The following is a 21,374-nucleotide window of genomic DNA, read 5'->3' on the forward strand; positions in this document are numbered from 1 at the left end:
CTTGAGATTATGATCAACATATTCTTGGGATCTTTGTGAAGCTACCGAAACCATTATATCAAAGAATCCAAGCTAAAAAAATTAATTAAAAAAATGGACTTTGCTGTTCTTGAGGACCAAGGCTTTGTTAGACTTAGACCGAGAGATTCAACAAGGATCCTCGATCTAGACCAAAACCTAGGACCGAGAAATTCAAACCTAAGACTGAGAATTTCAATAGGACCGAGAGGTTCGATTGATGTTCTTGAGCTAGGATCGAGAGATCCGACCAATGTTCTAACGCTAGGACCGAGAGATCCGACCGAAGATTTTCATAAAAGACTGAGATGTTCAACCTAGAATCAATGAACTTAGTTCAAGACTAATCTAGGACCGGTGGGTTTATACACCCAGATCGATGAACTTAGCCCAAGGTTAGTCCAGGACCGATGGGTTTATACACCCACATCGGTAATTTCAGCTAAGGTCCAAAAGTCCTTAGCGCCTAGACCGAGGGTTTATAGACCCCGACCCATGAAAATGGACCCTAGACTTAGGACTCCGGTCCTAAGGCCTGTTTGATTCCAATTTTCAAAACTCATAAATATTTTTGTAATTTCGATCCCCCAAACTATTTTCTAAAAATCCCTAAAAATTAGAAAATGATTTCAAAATATTTTTTGGATATATATTTTAATCGGGTACGAAGAATGAAGCATAAAAGTCTTTCCCGTGTATCACCAAACTATGAACTAAAAGAAACTATGACCAATATGCTTATACATGTATGCCAAGTTTTTTTAATTTTCAAAAAATAAATTGGCGACTCTGTTTCCAAATAAATAATCTTTTAAATTAATTATGTTTAATTAATTTAAACTAAAACATTTCTAAAAAATCAAATTGTGATTTGATTCCTGTAAAACTCCGAATTATTTAAAATTTAATCCTCAAAGTAATTATTTTTTAATTAATTTCAAAAGTTGTCAGGAATCATTTAAAAATCTTTTAAATAATGTTTTATTTTAAAAACAAATTCATGACAGGCAAACTAAGGTTGAAATTCTCGAACCTTGAACTTTTCTGCAAAACCTGAATACCAAGGGTTATTTTGGGGTTATAAAACCTCATTCACGATAGTGAGTCATAAACACTTATGATCAACCCTTGCCCTGAAAATAAAGACGTGCTAATACAGATCATCCAAGGCAAGGTCGAAAATTAGTGGATTATAGATTAATCGAAAAAAGTTATCTCAGCCAACACCCGTCTAGAAGTTGCGGATACTCCAAATGTAATTGTTTTTTAGCCAGGTTTCTTGAATCAACAATGACTAACTCTCCTAACAATTTTGAACGACAATTCTAGAAAAAGAAAGAAAGTGAGCTTAGGGCTGTAAAACCCAACGGTAGTCTATTGAGCCAACTAAAGAGACAAACGTCAACATTTTCATTTGAAAAATTCAAATGTATTATATCCAACACAGGCAAACTGCCTTAAACAAGCTAAGAAATGCTAACTTCTCTTCCAATTCTACGCTAGAAGATTTGGTAGGAATAATTACTACAAGCTCACAATGTAATATTATTGGTTCAAAGACAAAGATTCGCCAACATACCAAAGTCCTATATATATTTATCCAAATATATAGAGAAAATTAGTTTCACTAAAGATAGGGTCATGTCGTTGAACCAGATTCAATATTTCAAAGTGAGAAATAATGAGTAGCCTAAAGAGAACCATCCAAGTTGTATGTGTTTAAAAACATTCACCTAGAAAAAGTGATTTTTTCGAATTTTTAGAAATAAATATAAAATATAAATTTCTTCAAATTTTTTGAAATAAATAACATTAAATTAGAGAATGGTTTAAAAACTAGTTTGTGACTAAAGTGTCACTATATAAATTTTCTTACAAAATTTGGAAAAAATAAATTATTGACATGTAGAACAATAACGCTTTTCGAGAAAGAGATTCTTAAGGGGTTCAGTACTTGATTATAGGTGAGAAATGACATTCGCGCTATGTCTAATGTGCCTGTTCGAAATAGTCTCTACTCATAGTATATGTTTATTTGTCAATTCATATTCGGTCTAAAATATCTAGGCTATACCATAAACTAAAGTCTAAAGATATAAATTTATTTACATTAATATATAATGAATGCCTTGAACCTAAAAAAATGAGAAAATAGCCAAATGAGAGCTTATAGTGAGTCTTAAATGCTTCTTAAAATGTTAAAAATTTCTTGAACATGTAACTAATGCTCAAATAATCTCACACACAAAAAATAGAAAATTTAGACAAAAGCATAAAAATATAAAATTGTGAATATGATTTTAGCCTTTGCCTTTTTTTCTTCACCCCTTTTTCTTTTTATTTTATCTTGGTTTGATATTTATAGTGGTCTCAATGATCTTTCCCAAAGACGAATTGATCTTCTTTTGTTTTAAAGAATGAAGTTTGGAATTTATGTCCACCATTAGTTTTTCCGATCATTTAGGTCATCTGTGGCTTCAAATAATCTCCCATTTTTTTCTCGTATAATTTCTTTAATCCCTATAAAAAAATTGATACTAATATGCATTTATTTTATTTAGCCTATTGATTTGCACAAATAAATTAACATTAATATATATATATATATATATATATATATATATTAGCCTATTTATTTGTTTATTTATTTTACTAACACATATAAAATAAAATAATAATTTTAATAATAGATTAAATCATTTAAAATTTAACATATTGATCAAACTCTTATTTATTATATTTATTACACTTTATTTTATGAATAATAGTCTTATAAAATTTATTTTTGGATCTAATGGATACAATATTATACTCGAAACTAATTTTATTTTTCAAAAAATATTTTTGTAGGTTCTAGATTTATTTAAAAATAATAATATTTGAGGAATAAAAATAAGTGTATATAGAATGAGCCTATTAGACAAAGTTTAGATAAAACTTTTGGATTTAATAGAACGTATGTTAAAGCTTGACTAATAGACAATTCATTTAAATCTCCCAAATTTATTATTTTTTGAATTTGTTCAGTGAAAACATTTAAATATAGAAATATAAAACCTGATTGCTTCCATGTTCATTATATTTCTAACATGATGATCCTATGATGTTTGATTGAGCATTCGAAATGCAACGACTATCCATTTGGTTCATTTAAAAACCTGACAACTATTGGTTTTGACCCGACTAGAGTTTAATTTATCCACTTAAACTAAGAATAAAAATGTTATGGTGTTTGACTTAACTTGTTCACTTTAGCCTAGAAACAAAATATTACGTTTGACTTAGTTTGTTCATTTAAGAACTTTAAAATGTTTCTACTATTGACCTGATTATGACTTAGTTTGTCCACTTAAATTAAGAATTAAACATATTATCGTGTTTGACTTAATTTGTCCACTTTAGTTAAGAAATGAAAACCTTACGTTTGACTTAGTTTGTCCATTAAACTATGAAACTTTAAAATACTTATGTGGTCCATTTAATTTAAATATTATGTGTTTGACTTAGCTTGTCCACATAACCTAAGTATTTGACACTCTTCGTCAATCAACATAGCTTGTTCTTTTAAGATAAGGTTTATCTTGTCCTCTTAAGTTCTGTAACTAAATACTTTTTCATTTTTATATTAATAAAAATGTCCTTAGTATGGAGGGTTCCTTATTTTTGCATCACGCTATCCACACTTTAGAAATAGAATATACACCTTCTTAACCTTTTAGGTAATTGAGCACATCTACGTTCTCATGTTTTGGTGACGTTGGATCAAAACATCTTCAAGAATCGGTTCAGTACACTGTCTCTTTGACTGTTTAGAAGGAGACCAATCGTAAGTGTATTTCTTCGATACAAAGTTTATCATTTATGAATTTAACTTTAGTACGAATGATAGCGTCGATTTTCCTCGAAGGATCGTCATATGCTCGAATATCAATAAATGAAGTTCACACCAAGCTTAATCTTTCAACCACGTACCATGAGGTTTGATCTCGATACTCTTTTGGAAGATATGTGCTTTGATATTTATGCCTCGAAGTTTTTTCCATCCGTTTGTATATAATAAATACACTTTTGTTGTTGCGTTTAGCAAACCAGACAAAACTCTAGGCAAACAACAAGTGTTGATTTTAATGTCTAAACCACTATAATTGTATTTTTCACATCTTTTTTTTTCCTATGACCGGGGTATATCTAATAGAATCGGTATACTTTTGTTATTGTATTTAGAAATTCGAACAAGAGGCTATGGTGAACAACAAATGATGATTTTAATATCTCTACCAACACAGTCTTGTTTAATATAATTTCTCATATTTCCCACTTTTTAAAGGCCTCAAGTTCTCACGCAAAACCTCCATTAGAGATGAAACTTCTCCGTTGGCAACAATGGTTCCTAGTTTAGGTATTTTGACTTTTCTACGATCTCTTTTAATAAGGTTTCAGACACTCCATAAGACTTTTGAGTGAGTTCAATTCGATAGTACTTTATTCAAATTTCAAGAGTTACATTAGCTCCTTTTGAGATTCTCAAGAAAACAATTGACATTTCTTTATCCTTGTTTTTTAAATCCTTGTTTCACTCTTCGTGTTCCTTTCTTTATCCATCATTCTCTAGAGGGATAAAAAGGTCTACACTTGTCTCAATGTGATCATAATAAAATGCGTACAAGCATTTGATCATTTTCAATTCACCTAGTTTTGATGTTGGGCTCTAATATTTTACCTAGTCAATGTTAACTTTTTACCTAAGCTGATAGTTCATCATATTTATCATCATTTTATTTTAGTAAAAATGCTCCTAGTATTAAAAAAAGGGTTTATGTTTTTTTTATGATTGCAACTGAAGCCATGATATGTTTCCTATGTATTCCCATAAAAAGAGAAATTAGTCTCAACGTAGTTCTAGTTATAAAAGAGTTGAAATTGAAATTATCCTTAATGTGGTGTCCATATTGCTGATATAGTGGGTTTTATTTTTTTGACATTATTGTGACCGAATCCATGACAGGTTGCCTACGTATTCTCATAAAAAGAGAAATCAGGTCCAACGTAGTCCTATTTACAATATAAATGAATTTTGGTTTTGATTTTTGGATTTATTGTGGACCGAACCTCGTGAGAGGCTGCCTACGTAGTCTCATAATAAGAGAAAATCAGGTCCGACATAGTTCATTTTGAAAAAAAAGTCAAATTATCCTATCGTGAAATGTGTCTTCCTCCTTTGGCCTTTTATTTCTTACTTTTGATCTTTTTGACATGTAACTCAAACTATTATATGCACTCAGCTCAATTCTACATTATCGTCACCATAGATATCAATAACGTCTATTAGCTTTTCATCTTCAATAATCAAATCTGACGGATCACTCATGTATCTCAAATCTTCATGCACCTCAATTATATTCATTGTATAAGATAGTAGGGATTCATCTTGACTTTTGGGACTAGAATGATATTATCGTCGATGAGTTTTTGAATCACTCTTCTTAGTGAAAGGTAATGATTAGTCTCGTGTCCTTTAGTCGGGTGGTATTCACACAAATCATTTGGAAACCTCCCTAATATAGGTCTATCGGGATTTAGGTTAGGACCTGGATTAGGTTCTTTTGCTTTACAATCTCGAGAGCTTTAAATAGTGTTATGCTTAGATTGTCGAACATCATAGGTGGCTTAAGTGTAAATGAAGTATCTCCTTTAAACGATGTGGGATAAGTTGGCTAGCGCCTAACAAATGATCCTTAAGGGCACCCTTGCCTAACATTTGTTATTTTTTATGCTTTCACATCCCATGCATTGGCGATGTACTTTACTTGTTCCTTAACCTCTTTCTAATTAAAATTAGAATTTCCTTAACATACCGACTTACCCTCGATGACTTCTTTCTTTAGTGCATTATCGTATCTCATTCTAGAATAAATCAAGTCGTCCATTAAAGCATACTTTTTTTACCAATATGACTTTAGTGCACACTAGATTCATATTAGAGTATTTCATATCCACTTGAGTTTGTTCATTTAGAAATCCATTGATTAGTGAAGCCACTATCTTCCACCTATCAATATATGATTCAAAAGTTTCACCTGGACCCTACTTAATACTCTTGAGTTTTGTCTTAGATTTGTCCACTTAAAACATACATAACCAGCTTATGAATACCTTCTTTATCTCTTCAATAGTCTAGTGTTAGGCTATGTTATGAGGTAGATATCTTTCAAGTGCCACTTCTTTAAGATACCGAGGGAACAAATACAATACCACGGGCTCCTAGAGCTGAAATGATATGATGTTACGTCAAGTACATGTTCATATTGGTTGCTAGATATTTATTCCCGGTATATACTTGGTCAAATATGGTAATTTCATTCCGTGAGGGACCATAACCCTCTTAGCTGCCTCTAACCTAAATTTCCAACTCTCAGCTCCTTGTGTTGACTTCTCTTTAGTTAGGGCACCACTCTTTGCTTTCATTTCGATTTGAAAAGCCCTAAGTTGTGCTAGTTTGTCACTCTAACTAGTTAGATGTAGCGATGATGTTGGGATGAGTAGTGGTGATATTGCTTGTTGGTACCCATATTCCATCCTTGAGATCTGCCTTGAACTATTGATTCTTTCTTTTTTGGTAATTCAATCGTGACTATCTTCCTTTCTTGAATCTATTGTAGCTTCAGTATCTCAAGAGAGACTTCTCGTGTTTTCTCATAATTTGCGTTGTATCATTATTCTACCACCATCCCATCTTCGGGGTCATGCGTTGTACGAGTATCTGATACATTGGACTCAACTGGGTTAGTGGGTCTATTAGTGCATGGATTATGTAATTGCCTCATGTAGTCTAGTAGAAAATACATCTTCTCATTGATATTGTCCGCTTGGATCCTCGAGATAATGTCGAATAAATTTTGTTCTTCAACTATTGGTCAAGGCATAATAGTGGGTGAAGTGGACTACGATGTTGGCTCTCCTTCAGACATCGTACGAATGGAACGACCTATACTAGGTTCTTTTGTTCGGCCCATTGTAAAAATGTTAAGTCTGTGGAACTATCGAGAAGATTGAGTTCAAAGACAAGTAGTGGGGATAAGCATCATCACCCTTATACACGTATGTGTCCGAACCGTAATAGGCGTCTAATTTTTGCTTCGTCTTAAAACGTGTTGTATTGAAATGTGAGATAAACATAAACAACTCAAAATGGAAAATAACATAATATACAATGATATAAATTTAGTCTAGGTCCTTCATCGTTCGTTTTCTCATTTCTGGCCTACTTTTGTGTTGTTTCTTCATAATGCTCATCAAATCATCATCCTTCTTGAGTGAGCTTGCTTATCTTATAGATATCACTTAAATCTCCTAGTCTTCATGGCTAACGATTTTATATCTAAATAAATACTCAAAAACAATAACTCCTTATGTTAGCATTTTAATTTTTCCTTTTATTTTCAAATGTATTTTAGAATGTACTTTTGGACACCTATCTCATTTATATGCATAAATGTATTTAATATATATAATAGACATGTAATGGTTCTTTGACGCAATGTCTGGTAAAATGACTTAATGATTTTTTATATATGGCTTGACATGGTTGTAAGAGAGAGTGATGCTACCGAAAAGAAAAGTCCGAAGACCGTCGATGTAAGGAGCTCTCTCAATTGGGCGTACCTCTTACCATCAATCATAGATTCCTCATTTTCAAAAGTAGGGGATCCATGAATAGAAGGAAGAATTAACCCATGGTTTTTCCTACGTTCATACTCATCGAACAAACACTTAGAAAGCTTCAAATGCGGCTAAAGATCATCATTTCTCATTGACAAATCTAAGCACGTTAATATATAGGTGCATAGATGACGTCGCACAACTCACAATGTATACTACTTAAACATAAATAAGCTCCTAGAGCTCATGCACGTCGAAGAAGACAAAAATCTAGGTCTTTAATACTAGTTTAAGTATAAAATATATTTTCCTAAAAATGGATGGCCAAAATATTATTTTCAAGTGAAGCATCAAACTTCCTCAACAGAGTCGCCAGAAAACTACACGGGTTTAAAAATACCCTTCTTGAAAAAGTGATTTTTTCGAATTTTTAGAAATAAATATAAAATTTAAATCTTTTCAAAAAAATTTAAATAAATAACTTTAAATTGGGGAATGGTTTAAAACCGATTTCTGACTAATTTGGCACTTGTATATACTAAAAATCAACAGTCCACTTTATAATATTAAAATAATTATTTTTGATTATTTTTAAATAAATAAGATCAAGATAAATAATCTCATGGACAAAAAACAATTAAAGAAATTAATTAAGCTAATTATTGTGATAATTAAACCCTAATTAATTAAGGGAAATGGTCATAAAAATAAAATTATTTCAATAAATGTTGTATTCATTTATCTGAAAATAATTTTAGAAAAATAAAGGAAAAAATAAATAATTTTGATGAATTGTGTATCCATTTCATCTAAATAATTATTTATTTAAATCCTAAAAATATATATAAAAAAATAATAAATTGGTAAAATATTTTCCATATTTATTTTATTATTTTGTGTATTTGAAAAGATCAAAATTAAATCCAAAAGAGTGGGAAAAAAATCAATTTCAGACAAACCCTTAAGGTTTTAACAAAAAAATTTGTAATCGGGTGTAGTCGAAAATAGATGAAAATATTGCAACATGAACCTTGTCCATTGGATGGACATTGGAATCACATCTAACGTGCCAGAACGCTCCGCGTAACCCATTGTAGCGGAAGGAAGAGCACGCTGAGGAGCAGCAGATCCACTAACTAGACGTTAGCTCCTCCACCCGATCGCTGACGGAACGCAGAGTCTTGACGGAAACGCTAATGGAACGTTCCACCATCTCCGGTCTTCGTCTTCATCGCGACCTTCGTATGGATAAACATGAATATCCGTGGATGATCTTCTCAAATTAGAACTCAGCTATTATTCAATGAAAACGGTTGATCAAAGTCTAGAATGATCACCCTACAAAAGTAGGCCTTGTCATCGCCTACTCCAGCTAGTTGACTAAAGAACAGTCAAAACGCCATTAATGGCTTTTGGCTTATTCAACCAACTTAAAGCCTCAACCAACCTTGGGACAGTATAAATACCCCATGGATCATTCAGAAGTAGGATGAACAAATCATACCATTCAAATCGAAGAAAATTAAAAATTCGCCAATAAAGCTAGAAGCTTTCAAATTTTTCGAATTTTCTATTTAAGGCCTTAAAGCTTCGATCTGAGTATCCAGAAAGTTACCCTAAGGATCAATGAGTGTTCTTCAATCCTTGGTAAAGTTTTAATCACCCTCAAATTCATATTTATAGTTTGAATTTGAAATTTTTATACTTCAAATTGTATAAGCTTGTATTCTTGTTGTATATGGTGTTTTATGGTTGAAAATTCATCTCTAGATAATTTATAAACTATCTAGATATGATAGAACCGATCAATCAATATAAATAACAAAAATCCAAATTTGAATTATTTTTAAAAAATGGGTTTTCCGTTCTTGAGTTAATTCTATTGAATCACAACCCATAAAACTTTCCAACATGATTGTAAACATATTTGGCAACGGTTTGGATCATGTTTTATCCATCCCAATCATGATTTATCAAAATAAAAAATTTCAAAATAAAATAAAATTTTAAGATCTTGAATTGATCAAAACAAACAGTTAGAGGTAGCCCTGGGCCGAGAGGTTTATACACCTTGACCGAAAAAACTAGTCCCATGCAAGTTCAGGACCAAGAAGTTTATACATCTTGACCAAGAAACCTAGCCCAAGGATAGTCCATGACAAATAAGTTTTTACACCTAGACCAGTAAATTCTAGACAAGGACCGAGATCCTTAGCATCCTGACCAAGGAACTCCGGTACCCAAACCGAGAGCTCCCGAGCCCAAACTATTTGTCAAACCGGTACCCAAATTGTTTGATATTTATTTCTAAACCTTAATGCCTTTAAAAATAACTGATATTCTTCAGGTATTTCCACCATAGTTATCATCCGCAACAAGTACCAATTTTTAAATATTGTTGTTTCTATATTTTAAATAATGTTCAAATCTAGAAGCATGACTAGGAACGGAAGAATTTCGGTTAAAAACTCAAAAAATTATAACTGATTTTCAAAAACTCATGTTTATCAAGTACATTCTGTTCTTGAACGAGTATAGAGGACATAGCATGAAAGTCGTTTCCCGAGTATCACCAAACTTCGAAACAAAGGAAACTTGGTGTAAAATACGTTTGTACATGTACACCTCTTTTTATTAATTTTCTTAAAATCAATTGGCGAGTCTATATTTCAAATAAATAAACTTTTTTAAATTAGTTATGTTTAATTAATTTAAACCAGATTTCATAATCGTCATTTGATTATAAACAAATCCCCATATTATTAAAATTTGAACAAAATTAATTATTTATACATAATTGATTTTAAAAAGTTGCTAGGTGTTTTCAAAACCTTTTAAAATAATTTTTTATTTTAAAACGATGTCTGACACGCAAACCAATGTTGAAATCATCGAACCTTGAGCCACTTTGTGCCTGCATACGCATGTGCCTAACACGCACAGTTGTCTGCTGCGGAATTCCCAGGGATTACAACACCTAAATTTTCTTACAAAATTAGGAAAAAATAAATTATTCTTGTTTAGAAAAAAAACGCTTTTGAAATAGAGACAATTTAGGATTTCAATGCTTGGTTACACATGAGAAAGGACATTCGCGTTATGTCTAATGTTCATATTAAAAACAATCTTTACTCATAATAAATTGACCGTTTTTAGAAATATATCTCACACTTATTGTATTTGTTTATTTATCAATTTATATCCGGTCTAAAATATCTAATATATACCATAAAACTTAAAGTCTAATGATAACAATTTATTTATTTACATTAATATATAAGAATTCCTTGAACCCAAAAAATGATAAAATAACCAAAGGGGAATTACGAATTTATATTATTCACAAATTAATTTCATAAATAAAAATAAATCAACCCTAAAACTTTTAGGAGTTTTATAGAAAAATATTTAAAATAATAAAAATTTATGTTGATAAAAATTATTATTTTTGACTATATTTTTTTATGGGGTGGTTCAAGTTATTTAAATATAAATTGAAAAATTAAATAAAACTGAAACATACATAGGCCGTGGGTGTTCGCAAACTTCATCTTCAACCTCATTACTAATTCGGGCAATAACACAAGAATAACAAACTCAATTTTTAATCTTAAATATTAAATTTAAATATTTTTAATATAAATTTAATAATTACATTTAATTAAGGAAAAAAAATTACACCATGTTAGTATTGAATCTCAATTTACAATTTAAATTAAAAAAAAAATTTATAAATGAATTAAATCAAACTAAAATATGAAATTGAAATTTATAAATGAAATTAAGAAAAAAATGAGAAATTATAGTGAGTCTTAAATGCTTTCTAAAATGCTAGAAGCTTTTTAAATAGGTAACTAACGCTCAAACAATTTCATACACAAAAAATTGAAAATTTAAACTAAAGCTTGAAAATTAAAAATTATGAATATGATTTCAGCCTTTGTCTTATTTTTCTCCCATTTTTTCTCTTTGTTTGCTATTTATAGTGATTTCAATTCTCTTACCCAATGATGGATTTTGAACTTCTTTAGTAGAAACAAATTTGGAATTGTGACTCTAAATAGCACCAATATTAGTTGCTCGATCATTTAGCTCATTTGTGGCTTCAAATAATCTCTCATTTTTTTTCTCCATTTGTTTTCCTTAGTTCCTGAAAAATAAATAAATAAATATTAGCATATTCTTTTGTGAATTAACATTAATATATGTACGCCTATTTATTTTCTATTTAGTTTACTAACACTTATAAAATAAAATAACATTTTTAATAATAAATTAAATTATTTAAAATTCAATATATTTATCAAACTATTATTTATATAATTTGCAACACTTTATTTTATTAATAATACTTATATAAAATTTATGTTTGGATCTAAAGGATACGATATTATAACCCAAAGTAATTTTATTTTTCAAAAAATATATATTTTGTTAGATTCCAGATTTATTTTAAATAAATAAATTTGGAGAACAAAAATAAGTGTTTACACCGGTGGTCAAAATACTATTTAAAGTTGGCTTCTACGCCATAAATAAACAACTATCCTATAATCTCATCTTTAGAAGTGCTAGTTGCATTACGTATGAGCTATAGTCTCTTACCCTCCACCAAAATCTAAAGTCTATGGTCGACGATCATTTGATCACGGTTAAAGGTGAGGTTTATGCTATAGCTTTAGTCCGAGCGGCTCACATCGATAACCCTTAGGTTGAATTGAACGGATTTAAAATTTGCCCAATTTACATGAAACGTGAGGTCTAACGATCTCAACTTTTGTGTGTTCAACTTTCCTTTCGTAAATATGATGTGCATGATGTGATATTTTCCTGGTATAAGCCTAGGCCCAATTTTTACAAGTATATCATCTTTGTCTCAATCATATTATGACTTGATTCATTTTCGATTATGATAGACGCCCACTAGATATGAAAAAAATACAAAAAGGTAAAAATATACAAAGAACATATTCCAATTCCTCCAAGCCTCAACAGAGAATTCATTTCCAAGGACAAAAAATGTTGTATTTTGACTTCCATAGACTCTTCACCAACCACGCTTTATAGACACGCTTTTCTGGTCTCAAAATCTTTATTTATTATTCTTATAACTACAACTCTTCTATTTGCGTGATTTAGAAAATAACTAAATACTGACACAATATTTTGGAAGGACAATCAAGAAGCCTCATCGCCACTGGAAAAGATGAGTCAAGAAGGAAAACCCATGAAACTAGTCAGCTAGACCGACACTTGATGGACGAAACTCCCCCGACTAACTTAATAAATACGAACTATAACATCGGTGAGGATGGTGACAACCCTTTGTATATAAGTAAACATTAAGTACCGGAGAAACTAAGGCTAATGACGCGATCTTAGAAGATGCTATTGTTAAAACGCCCTCCATTGTTTGTAATAAATTCAATGAACATATTATAATCAATGAAGATATTTTTGAATATAAGTCGGATAATGATGATTTGTCATTTAACACAGACATAAACTTCTAATGAAGCGCTTCTTTGAAAACAATAATGAAATCATTTATTTTGCTCAGAAGATAATTAAAATAGACTTAAATATGATTGATGAACCTCAAATCATCCTAATTGGTTAGTATTTCAACAAAGACGAATGTCATAACTTAATTAAACTTCAAAAAGTCAATAAATATATATATATATATATATATATATATATATATATATATATATATATATATATATATATATATATATATATATATATATATATATATATATATATATATATATATATATATATATATATATAATGAAGCGCTTCTTTGAAAACAATAATGAAATCATTTATTTTGCTCAGAAGATAATTAAAATAGACTTAAATATGATTGATGAACCTCAAATCATCCTAATTGGTTAGAGTTTCAACAAAGACGAATGTCATAACTTAATTAAACTTCAAAAAGTCAATATATATATATATATATATATATATATATATATATATATATATTTCTCCTAGTCATATAATGACATGTATGTGATCAATCTTAAATTTGTCCAACATCATATTACCCTTTATCGAGAAGTTAATCCAATGAAGTGAAAGCTCGGACGGATGAAACATGATGTTGTGACTAAAATAAAAGAGGAAGTCTAAAGGTAATTCAAATTTGGATCCTCGAGGTTGTGGAATACCTTATCTATGTAGCCAACATCATCCCTATTATAAAGAAAGATGGGAGAATACATGTGAGTGGACTATCGAGATTTAAATAAGGTTAGTCTTAAAGATATATAATTTCTCGTTACTTCACATCGACATATTAGTCGATCACACGTCTGATCATAAACTCCTATAATTTATGGATAGATTCTCACGATAAAATCAAATCTTGATGACCATAGAAAATACGGAAAATACAAAATTTATAATATAAGTAAGCACGTTCTACTACCCTGTCATGCCATTTAGTCTAAAGAATGCATGGACAACGTGCCCCAAAGAGCGACTACGATGATCCTCCATGACATAATCCACAAATAAGTTGAGGTCTACGTTAATGATATGATTATTGAATATAAAAAATCAAGAACGACATGTCCACAACCTCAAAAATTCTTACAAAGAATTAGGACATGTCAACTATGACTTAACCTAAAGAAATGAACTTTTGGGGTCACGGTCGAAAAAATTCTAGGTTTCTTGATCACCTATATAGGGATTGATGTCAGTCCCACCAAAATTGATGCGATAACAGCCATGTCGGTACATCAAAATGAAAGAGAGATCCAACGATTTCTTGGAAAAATCCAATAAATAAGTTGGTTTATCAACAATCTCACCATGACACGTGACTCGTGGTTTAAACTACTTGAAAGGATCAGAAGTTCATATAATATAAAGGTTTTCAAAAAATATTCGATAGGATCAAAGACTATCTAAAGTCACCTCCAATCCTCATGCCACCAAAACTTGACATCCCTATAATTTCACACCTCACTATAACATAAACAACATGGGTAGCCTATTGGCTCAAGAAAATGAGAACCTATGTGAGTTAAAGAATGACCAGATATGAACTTAATTGTTCACTGACTAAAAAAGTATGTTAAACATTAGTACGAGTCACCAAAAGAATAAGACATACATGCAAGCCCATACAATCAAACTTGTATCAACCTGATCCATTTCTTGTTTCAACGAACCACATTATCGCCTAGACTTGCCCAATAAATGATGATGGTATCTAAATATCAATGAACCATAGAAGGAAGCATTGTCGTTGACTTTTTAACCAACCAACCAATCGATATTGAATCAGAAATGGGCTCGAATTTCTAGACAATGAAATTATTTTCATCACGTCATACTTATGGAGACTCATTTTTTATGAAACCTTGGGCAAACATGGATACAAAATCATTATTTTGTTGGTCGACCTGAAAGGAACCCACAATCAAATATCCATAAACCTCGAATATCATGTTATTAACAATGATGCCAAATACGAGGAATGTCTTTAAGACCTAAAATTGACATAAAAGAGGAGCCGCCAAATTGAAAGTGATGGGTGATTCAAATTTAGTCATATCCTAAGTCAATGGTATGTGAAGGGTAAAAGGAGAAAATCTAAAGACCTACATGTATTTTACAAAATTTAATTAGCAAATTTAAACAAGAAACATTTGTTCATAACCCAAATAGCCAAAAACGATTTATAGATACATTGATTACCTTCGCGGCTATGACACAAATCCCTGAAGGAATGAAAGTCAAACCACCAAAAATCAAGTAGAAGAAAATACCTTTTAAAAAGTGGATAATCAATGCTTGTGAAACCTCCACCAAACATTGGTACGAAATCCTCCAAATGTACATAAAGTACAAGGAGTATCCGTCACATTTTTGAACAAAAGAAAGTCGAGCATTGCACCAATACTTTATTGTACGCATGGATAGTAAATAGGCTATACATATATATGTTTGACAACCATAATATACTCTAGGTAGAAATCCCAAATCAAAAAGTTCATAGAGAAAGTACATGTAGGAACATGCGGTCCACACATGAATAGAATGGCTCTAGCCAAGAAAATACTTTAACTTGGATATAATTGGTAGAACTTAGAACAATAATGTGTGAATTATGTTAAAAGTTATCATAAGTTCCAGTTATATGCTATAACCTAAAGCATGCTTCGACCTCCATGTTATACAACATGACACCCCCTTGGTTTTTCTATACTTGGGGCATAAACATAATCGGAAATATCTATCCACATGCCTCCAATGTAAATAAATTCATATTAGTGACTATTGACTACTTCACGAAGTGGGTAGAATTAGCCTCTTACAAAATCTTGAAATATCTCACATTGAATTGTTCATTTATACCAACATAATTTCTTAATATAGGGAACATGATGATTTAAAACAATGACTAACACTTCTGAAATAAAGTGTTACAAGTACTCGAGAAGTTCAAAATCGAATACCATAAGTCATTGTTATACATGCCACTGCAAACCAACAAAGCAATAAAAATAACAAATAAAAATGTGATTAGAATAATCAAGAAAATGACTAACACATACCAAGATTAAAATGGAAAATTGTCCAAAGCCTTGCAGGGTTATCGGAAAACGACTCGAACATCGATTTGTGAAACCCCTTACTCGTTGGTTTACGGAATGAATATCATACAACCAATTGAGTTCGAACTCTCTATTTTAAGGGTACTATTGGAAATTTATATTGTCGAAAACAATTGAGATAAATCTCTATATTGCCAATTGATAATAATGAAAAATAAGAGGTTGAATATTTTGTGTCAAACACAAGCTTACCAAAAATGATTGTCAAATATCTTCAACAAAAAATTAAACCAATAATCCTCAAAGAATTTGACTTAGTCCTCAAGAAAACTCGAGAATGTTTGGACCAAAGGGATGAATTCCGACCTAATGGGAAAGTTCGTGTATGATCATGAGAATTTTATCTAAAGGAGTACTTCATCTATCTATAGTTGAAGATGAAGATTTTGTTGCTTCATGCCACCTCGATGCGCTCAAGAGATATTTAGTATAAACTTAAACGAAATTCTATGCTTACACACAAGACTACCCCTCCTTCTCGAAAGCTTCGTGGGGACTACTTTACGACGATGGACGACCGCCCATAGGGGGTTTACTACACAAGGCCCTGCAGAGGAAAATCCTTTTCCCAACGAATAGAAGATTCTCAGCTCCGCACAACATAAGGATTGGCACGCTTTCGAGAAGAACATAGAATAGTAGAAGATCCAACATGTGGAACACGACGATCATTAGAAATTCACGAATTAGAAATGTTGTAATATACCATCTGTCTGAATGATGAACAAGTAGCGTGCACTCTGTGCTTCATTTCGTCTCATTTTCAATCTCTACGTACTTGTCCTGAACTAAAAAAGTGAGATTTTCCGGTCTGCGTGCATGCTCAAACAAATAAGAGTCTGGTTCGGTCTTCATTTAGGAACGGCTTATATGGTAGTCCCGCTACGGCCTCTAACCACCTTATATATGATAAAGGCCCATCTCATGGCTATGGACATAAATCCTGGTCTTTCATTCAAGTGTGTCAAATCAGATTCCGTAAAAGGAAGAAGGTCTTAGGAAATCTCGTATTTCGCGTGTTTACGAATAGGCTACAAGTAGTTGTTGGTCATTCTGTTATATCATTCCATGACTTTGTACCTCCCGTCTTGCTGGATCCTGTACCTACTCATCACTGTGCTCTTGGTAAGGGGACTTTTTTTTATCGGAAATGCTTCATTCCTAGTATTTGAAAAAAACATTAACTCTTAAGGAAAGCGTAGACTTTGCGATAAATATAAAAATCTTGAGTGGAGTGGGTCATCATTCTCCAGGTTTTTGAGTGTCCGTCGTACCACGTGGTTGGTGCACTAGGCTGATCGAGACTCGATTTTTCAGATCTGGCACATGCGCCCGGCTCGGTCTGCCAGCTCTTAGTGACTCTACGTCGAGTCGTGCATGAGATTTTGGAAATAATTAATTTTGATTTCCTAATAAGTTAAGTTATTAATTTGTCTAAGTTACAGCATTTAGGAAAGTTATTATACTTTGAATATTCAAGGTTCCATTTTTACTTTGGATATTTATATAAAAAAATAAAAAATATATATATTAACGTTTTTTTAATTTAAAAATAAAATTTTCATTTGGTATAATTTTTCTATTTTTATAATTAAAATAGTTGTATTAAATTGTTAGATTAGTTGTCGACTAGATTAGTTGTTAGATTAGATTTTGTAATTTATTTTGAATTAGTTAGTTAGCATTTTTATTATAATTAGAATTGTTCCTTAGAAATAGGAATAATTAAAAATAAAATTGTCTATTTGTTTTTAAAAAAAAAATATTTTGTAGGATGAATAGAGATGTATAACTCTTCAAAGGGTTAGTTCAAGATCCACATACAAGATCAAAGGCAAGTCAACCCGAAGTAAGGCCAAGGAAATGATCCAATTGACGGATCCGACCGGTGACCCGGCCTATGGACTGACCCAGGCCCAAGATCCGACCTATAGAATCAAATGCTAAAGAGTAAAGGTGAAAGTAACGTTCACCTTCATCATGGTGACGGGTACAAATCTTGAAGTTCCAATCCAATCGTGTGTGGTCAAGGAAAAAGGAAGAAGTTTACAAGGAAAAAGGAAGAATGATTTAACCGTAAGTTGAAGAGGAGCATGAAGACTTGGTCATTTATGAATAAAAATTATACTGACCAAATATTACATCATTTATTAATTAGAGCTTAAATCCCATTGAATATCACTTGACATTTAGTGACCTGTCAAGTGGAGATTGCTCCATTTTTTAAGTACATGTTTAAAATGGAAATATTTTTCCAATGTCAAGTGTGATAAATACATGTATGCATATAGATATATCTAGGCGCTCAGTTTATCCATTTAAAGTTTTAAAATTCCATGAAATATGTGTACAATTTTGAAATTTTGAGGCTAAATCTAATAATTTTAAAAGAGTAAAATCGAGGAAACCTAGAAAAGCTAAAAGAAGAATTTAATTTAACTAGTTTTCTTTATGTCTTTATTACTCAGATTCTAGACATAAGCATGGTCAAGAAAAACACCATCGAGGAGCGTATACAGAATTTGAACACTCAGAGGGAACTTGAGGCCATGAAAGCTATTAAATTAGCAATAGTAACGAAAGATCTCGAGGCATAGAAAAGAAACGCAAGACTTGCTCAGAGAAACTCCAAGAAAAATGAGAGAGGCATGAGGAGATCTTACCTACTCGGAACAACGCGGAATACGTCTCTTTACTTAAACCTTATTGTCCTTGAGAACAAAGCTTGTAATGAGAGGATGAGGGGTGCTTGTTTTCATTTTATGTCTTGTGTTTGCGATTTTATCCATAACACTTAAGATTTTAATAAAATAACTCATTCTTATTTTATTCATCCTTTCTATATGTTGTATATTGTGAATGGGTAAATTGAGCGTCTATTGTATGTTAGGGATTATGTGCATACGAGCAACACATTGCTTGTCTTATCTTGCTAAAGGTTTCAAACTCATTGTATTCATTTGAATATAGATCTTTAATCTATGGCAACTTCATGTAATCTAATCACAAGTTGTTACTCTATACGTGACCCAATTTCCGAACGTTACGCAAGATTTATGTCTCACTCGGAGGAGCAACCCACGCTAGGTTGAAGGATATGTCACTTTGCTACCATCCAAGAAAAATATGTGGCCACCAATGATGATTTCAGGGCTCTAGAACACAAAATAACACTTCTAATGGCACGAATGGATGTGATGGTTCCTCTTATTGATCCACAACCACAACTCCATTCCCACACTTCTAACCTGAATTCCTCTAACTTAAATATTTCAAACCTTGATAATGATGAAGGAGTGAAGGAGAAAGATTGGTATGATTATGATGAAGAAGCTAAGGCCGATGCAAATAGACAATTGGCATGGATCACCTAGATCAATAAAGAGAAAGCACTAATAGAAGAGTGTGCTACTGAGTTTAAAGAGGTCAAAGAAAGAGCAAATGCTGGAAGGAAAAATGTGAAGAGAGAGTCGGGTACCTCGGTCCACTAATGGAAAAATGGTTCAATAGTTGATGTTGTTCTCGATCAAGCTGGGGAAAGAAAGACATAAGTAAGATACAAGCTGAAATCCTAAAGAAGCTAAGTGAGCCAACTGCTAAAGGTACGTTCAGGGCTATAGAATCCTGGAGGTATAATATGGAAGCTGCGAAAAACGCTTCAATACCTCATGGACTGAAATTGCCATATCTTCTAAAATACTCAAGAAAGAAGGATCATGCAACATTCATGAATGAGTATATCATAAGTATGATGCCGCATAATTTAGGAGAGGTCACGATGACTGAAATATTTCCTACATACTTGGCAGACATGACTCTAAAATGGCATACATGTCAGATTATGGCAAAGTACCAGACCATAGAAGGATTGTCCAAGGTGTTCATTAGTAAGTTTTATGTTTGTTAAAGTTGACAAACCCGAGCGGAAGCTACATCATATCTGCCAAGGGGAAAACGAAACTTTCGAAAGCTACGCGAACAAATGGAAAGAAGTCACGTCTTAATTGGACAAACTACTTAGTGGATAGGCACAAGTTGACATGATTTACGTTAATATGAACGTGGAGTATACAAAGAAATTGTCATGTAAAAAATATCACTTCTTGGAAGACTTAACTAGTGCTGGCGAGGGGTATGATGATGCCCTTAGAAAGGAAGCCGGAGAAGGGAAAAAGTCATACTCGGCTCCCCCATGTATAATCTACAGAAGAATGCAGAAATTGGTCATGTTGCCAACATTTGGGAGGAAAAGAATAATGGAGCGGCGTGTCCCTTAAAACAACCATTTCCTCAAAAACAATTGTTCCCACCAAGCTAGGCTCACACGCCACCTCAAACAGGAACCAGTACTACTAACCCTCAAAGAACGTTTGTTGATCTGTGAATGTTAGCATTCAAGGCTCTAGAAGTGTTGTTACCAAGAAAGAGTATCCAAGTATCGACCCCTAAACTAAGGAAGGAAATAATGGGAAAAATTAACAATGAGTGGTGTAAATACCACCAAGCGAAATTACACTCTACTAACTTCTATTTCACCCTCAAACATAAGATTCATGATCCTATCGATGATGGTACTATCCCAGCACCCCAAGTGAAGTCCAATCCTCTACCGGAATACATTGGCAATCTTATAGAGTTAGACGCAGAAATAGAGAGGATGCTAGACTTCCCCTGCTCAATCAATAATGATAGTTGAATGATTGTCGCTTTCAATTTTGGTGATTTCGAAGAATCTGACCAAAATAATTGGTGGGAAGATGAATTGGTCAAAACTAATGAGAACATCCTGAATGACTGGTGGAAAGGTAAGTCAAGACAAATAAATGTGGAATCGACAAACAATTGGTGGTCTCAAGCTGAAGAATGTGAAGTTGTTGTAAATTCGGATGATTTTTTGGAAGATAAATGAAGCTTTCAAGCCCAATGAAACTGAGGTATATGCGACACGAAGAGGCACTAACTACCAACCGACATTTGCTTCATTCGACCAAGTCGGGTTTAATTCTTGATCGAGGGCTATGTTCTCGACCATAGAGGCTTAGTTAGAGTCCATTT

Source organism: Impatiens glandulifera, chromosome 8 (genome assembly GCF_907164915.1).
Source record: "Impatiens glandulifera chromosome 8, dImpGla2.1, whole genome shotgun sequence".
In the NCBI taxonomy this organism is placed as follows: domain Eukaryota; kingdom Viridiplantae; phylum Streptophyta; class Magnoliopsida; order Ericales; family Balsaminaceae; genus Impatiens; species Impatiens glandulifera.